The sequence below is a fragment of the Benincasa hispida genome, chromosome 9 (genome assembly GCF_027475165.1).
Source record: "Benincasa hispida cultivar pf3 chromosome 9, pf3_genome.v1.1, whole genome shotgun sequence".
NCBI lineage: Eukaryota > Viridiplantae > Streptophyta > Magnoliopsida > Cucurbitales > Cucurbitaceae > Benincasa > Benincasa hispida.
The window spans coordinates 85078199-85084159 of record NC_143486.1 but is presented as its reverse complement, the minus strand read 5'-3'; positions in this window follow the sequence as shown (position 1 = coordinate 85084159).

The following is a 5961-nucleotide window of genomic DNA, read 5'->3' as shown; positions in this document are numbered from 1 at the left end:
AGTTTGTATGCTACTGGTCCAATCTTTTGAATGACTTGAAAGGGACCGATGAAGCGTGGTGCCAACTTCGGGTGTTTATGAATCAGCAGGGAGCTTTGGCGATATGGTTTGAGTTTAACATACACCCAATCAAAGATTTCAAATTCTACCTCTCTTCTTTTAGTATCATCTAGTCCTTCATCCTTTGTTAAGTTTCTTCTAGTGTGTCTTTGAGTTGTCTGAGCATTTCGTCTCTGTCTTTCAACAACACAACTACTTCTCCCATTATTGCGTTCCCAAACTCATAAGAAGCTAATGGGGGAACCGGTCGACCATAGACTACCTCATAAGGTGATTTTTTTATTGTTGTGTGATATGATGTATTGTAGTTGTATTCTACCCATGCCAACCATTTATACCATTTAGATGGTGTTTCCATGGAAAAACAACGGAGGTAAGCTTCTAATCCACAGTTAACCACTTTGGTTTGCCCATCGGTTTGTGGATGATATGACGTGCTTCTTTTCAACTGAGTACCCATCAACTTGAACAATTCCTCCCAAAACAAGCTAGTGAAAATTTTGTCTTTGTCTGATACGATGCTCCGGGGAACTCTATGCAATCGAACAATCGAAGGAATATCTCAGCTACTATAGCTGCTGTGTATGGGTGACGAAGGGCGATGAAGTGTGCATATTTGGACAAACGGTCTACTACCACCAAAATGGAAGCGATGAAGTGTGCATATTTGGACAAACGGTCTACTACCACCAAAATGGAATTATGTCATTTGGATTTCGGAAGTCCATCTATGAAGTCCATGATGATGTCCTTCCAAATGAGTTTCGGTATTGGCAATGGATGCAATATCCCTGCCGGCGCTAGAGACAAATATTTGGCTTGTTGGCAAACCGAACAGTCACCAACAAATGCTCTTATCCGAGCCTTCATTCCCTTCCAAAAAAAACTCCTTCTTGAGTCCTTGGTACATCTTGACTACTCTATTATGACCTCCGATCGGGCTACTGTGGAACTCTTGGAGTAGCAATGGAATTGTTGTGGATGAAAATGGTAGCACGATTCGCTGCTTGTACAACAAGAGTTCTCTTTTGACCGTGTACCCTTGCGGATGAGGTTGCCATGTTTGGATGTTCTCTCGGATGCTTTGTAGTTCCTAGTCTTGATCAATTTGGCTGCTAAACACAGCTGGATTAAGCGAGTCCACCATACTCAACAGGGTCAGCTTCATTGAGGAAGGCAGCCAGGACAGTGCATCGACGGCTGAGTTCTCCAAGCCTTTCTTGTACTCAATTTCGAAGTCATTCCCAATCAATTTGGCTACCCATTTCTGGTATTCCCCGGTGATGATCCGTTGTTCTAGCAAGAACTTGAGGCTCTTATGATTGGTGCACATGGTGAATCTTTGGCCCAATAGGTAAGGTCTCCATTTTTAGACAGCCATGACTATCATGATTAATTCACGTTCATAAGCGGCTTTGAGGCGATGTGTTGGTGGTAGCGCTCGGCTGAAATAAGCTAACAGTTGACCCTCCTGCATCAGTACAGCCCCAATGCCTACTCCTGATGCGTTTGTTTCCACCACAAATAACCAGTTGAAATTGGGTAAACTTAAGACAGGGAGGTGTGCCATCCTCTGTTTCAATGTTTCGAAGGCCACCTGGGCTTCTTCATTCCATCGGAAGCTCTCCCGTTTGAGTTGTTGAGTCAATGGAATGTAATGGTGCCGTAGTTGGCCATAAATTTACGGTAGTAATCGGTCAGCCCAAGGAATCCCCTCAACTGTTTCACAGAGGTCAGTGTTGGCCATTGCACCATGGCTTCAATTTTTTATGGGTCGGCCGCCACTGCTCAGTTGAGATCATATGGCCCAAATATTCAATTTGGTCAGTTGCAAAATACATTTCTTGAGATTGGCCACCAACTGGTTGTCCTCCAATACTTACAACACAAGAGACAAATGTTGAACATGATCATGAACCGAGAGACCGCTGATTAAGATATCATCAAAGAAGACCAGCACAGATTTACGTAGATAAAGTCGTAAGAGAACGCTCATTACCAATTCGAATGTTGATGGGCCATTTCACAATCCGAATGGCATGACCATAAATTTGTAGTGGCCTTCATGATTTCGAAATGTTATTTTATGGACATCCGTAGGTGCTACTCTGATTTGGTGGTAGCCCGACTTCAGGTCGACCTTGGAGAAGACCCTGGCTCCGGCTAATTCGTCGAGCAGCTCATCTACAATTGGAATTGGGAAGTTGTTTGGTACTGTCACCTGATTGAGAGCCCTGTAATCGACACAAAACCACCACCTACCATCTTTCTTCTTTACCAGTAACATCGGGCTGGAAATTAGACTCGTGTTGGGCTGAATAACTCTGGCGGTCAGCATTTCCTAGCCTTTCGTTTTCATCATTTTGGAATTGGGGGTATCAGTACGATCAAACGTTCACGGGGCCAGCTTCTGGTTTTAGTTCAATGTGGTGTTCGTGGCGCCAAGTTGGAGGGAGTCTCTCCACGGTCTGAAATACTAATCGGAACCTCTGTAAAACTGCCTGGATGTCGGGGTGGCTTCCCTCCTCATCTGCTTGTTGGCTTCCTTCCTCCATTTTGGTTAGGAGAAAATTTAGCTCCAGTAATATTCCTTGACCTTCCTCTTTGACAAGCTTCAACATGGATTTAAGGGAGATTTGAGCCTTCATCAAGCTTCGGTCCCCTTTTAGGTGTACTCTTCAGTCGCCGACCTTAAAGTCCATTTCGTACGTACTCCAATCGCATTCCACACCCCCCAGCGTCATCAACCATTGGACCTCCAAGACCTCATTGGCACTGCCCAGAGGTAAGAGAAAGAAGTCATTAATGATAGTGAGATTGGGAAAGTTTAATATTACACATTTATAGATGTCGGTCGTCTGGATAGAGTTCCCCATGCCCAGCATTATGCGATAACTTGTCGTGGGTGTTTGCGGCAGTTCGAAGACCGCTACCAGCTCTTTATCGATGAAGTTATGGGATGCGTCGTTATCTATCAATATGATCACGTCCCTATCCCCGATCATCCCCTTTACTTTAATGTTCGTGGCAAATCGATTCCAGCTAAGAAGTTGAGCGACAGTTTTGCAACTTCATTTTCCGTGGTGTCTACCACCATTGATTCCAAGTTCACTAGAGGTGCTACTTCGGGCTCGCCTTGTTCTTCTCCTATTTTAGTCGTTCCTTCGACTTTTTCCTCATCGTGGTGTATCAGGATACTTAACTCATTCTTTTTGCAGTGGTGGCCCGGGGTGTACTTTTCATCACATCGATAACATAGACCCTTATCTCTTCAGTTCTGCATCTCGCTATCGGACAATCGTTTGAATGCACCAGTGGTGAATGGTTTTCCGTTTACATTCCTCAAAGTTACAGAGTTAGAGGACATACCTATGCCGCGGTTCGGGTTAAGTGAAATGGTTCGGGCTGTCGAGTTGGTGAAATGGTTCAGGTTGTTGTCGGTTTGACCTGAGGTTGTGTTGGGGCCTGCTGTTGATGCGGACCCGGTTGTCTTCGATGGGCTTGGGCCGCTTCCTCCCCATTTTTCCTCCGAGGCTCCTCTGTATCTTCAATAATTTGGGCCATTCTCATTTTTTTTCCTTAATCCCTTTAAGTTTGAACATCCTCATTTTGGCTTGTATGTCTTCTTTAAGCCCACTAACAAATTTTCTTTCCAGCATTTTATCTGAGAGGTCTTTCAGTGGTTTGGATAGCTATTTGAATCGTTGCCGGTATGCCCTAACGGTGCCTTCCTGCTTCAATATGAGGAACTGAGCTCGGCGATCTTCCTCCTTGACCAGTAAGAATCGTAATAGTAGCTATTCTTTAAACTTGGCCCAAGTATCCATCAGCATTCGCTCTTTTTCCCATTGATGCCATTCGAGGGCTTCTCCTTCCAGTCATAGGATTGTAGCTTCGTTTATGTCTTTCTCGTCAACCGATTCACCACGAAGTATCTTTCGACCCAATGAAACCACCCCAACGGATCTTCTCCTACTTCTCCCTTGAAGATGGGAATCTCCAATTTCCTCAATCTCATATCAAACAGTGGTACATCTTTCCTTTCCTTGTTTTCCTCCTTCAACGGTTGGCTAAGATGAGCCCGACTCGACGTCGCCGGGAGTTTCTATTTTTTTTTTACCAAACCTCCAATGCTCGCAGCATCCTTTGCTCAAGCGCCTCTCCCAATGCTTCCATCTTGGTTGCCATGGAGTGTTTGGTAGTTTACTGCATTTCCACGAACCTCTGGTCCATCCGGGTCTCCATCCTCACTTGCAGTAAAGCCAGTTGCTCCTTTAATGTCGTCATTCTTGCTTCCATTTTCTTCACCATACCCCCGAGGAAGGACGACTCTAATACCAAATTGACAGAACTCGATTATGTATTTACTATTTTGGCTAAAATAAGCTTAGGAAGCCGAGACGTACACAAGCTCTCTGAGCTATTTCAAGATCAAATTTTTTATGCCTTCCCTCACTCCCTCTCCCTATCTTTATACCCAAAATGGTAACGACTTAATCCTTTATGGACCTCACACAATCTTCATTCTCTGTCCTCTCTCCTAACCTTCCTATTTTGTTTCATTTCGTATTTCTTAATTATAGGGGGTTTATCATATATCTACAACAATTGGAGTGAATAAAGGAGGAAAAGTTTCTCGGGTGTGGCCTAAACCAGAATACCGTCGAATGTAAAATTAAAAGTCTGAAGAAACAATATTTGGCAATAACAAAGATATTAAATCAATCAGGGTTCGGATGGAATGGGGATTTTAAGTGCGTTCAGGTGGAAAAGGAGATCTTCGATGTCTGGGTTCGAGTAAGTTTTTTAAAATATTAAACAATGTACACCAAACCTATTTTTATATAATTTCTAATACTGCTCCCATATACAAATGCAGAGTCATCCTAAAGCGAAGGGATTGTGGAACAAACCATTCTCCCATTATGATGAACAATCGAGTATGTTTGGGAATGATAGAGCAACAAGACACTATTGCGAGCCACTAGTGGTGATGGCGTCAAATTTGTTTTAGGAAATATAATACGAGATTAGGCTAGGGTCACAAGAATACCCACCCCTGATAATGAACAAACCCAACTACTTGAGAATGCAATAGAAGAAGATCAAGGAGATGTCCACAGGGAGAGCAGGTGTACCAAATATTTCCATCGGTAGAGCGAGCGTATCAGAGGAGCCATTTAGAGGGAGTAAGAGGAAACGACTCACCTTCCAAAATGAAATGATTGACATCATGCGATCAATTGCTGATATGCAGTCAGTGCACATGGACAGACTCTATTGCATGGCAAGCTAAGAAATTGAGATGGAATTTGGACATTGGAAGGAGGTGGTTCGGGCCATATTTGATATTAAGAGATGGAATTTGGACATGGAAGGAGGTGGTTCGGGCTATATTTGATATTGAGAGATGGAATTTAGACATTGGAAGGAGGTAGTTCAGGCCATATTTGGATATTGAAGGACTCATTGATGTGACCCGACTGATATAATTGGCACAGACACAAAAATCAGGCCTCTTTCTACACAAAAAAACAGACCTCTTCCTATAAAAAACATACTGTACACACTTACTTGCTCAGATCCACTAGATTGACCCTTTATTTCACAATACTACATAACATTCTCACCATCATTATCAAATGGAAGGTACTGTTAGGTTATTCAGTTATTTAATGTTCATGTATACGACATGTGAAATAATAATGTTAAGTTAGCAAGATTCAATATATACACATACAATATACCAATTCATTAGTAATTGAGCAACAATATGAAATGTATTTTGATGGTATATTTTATCGATTGAAAAGAATTAGAATTACTACAGCTTTTGAAAAGAATACATGAAAAACAATATATTATATTCTACAAATTGAGATTGTCCAGTTTATGTTATAA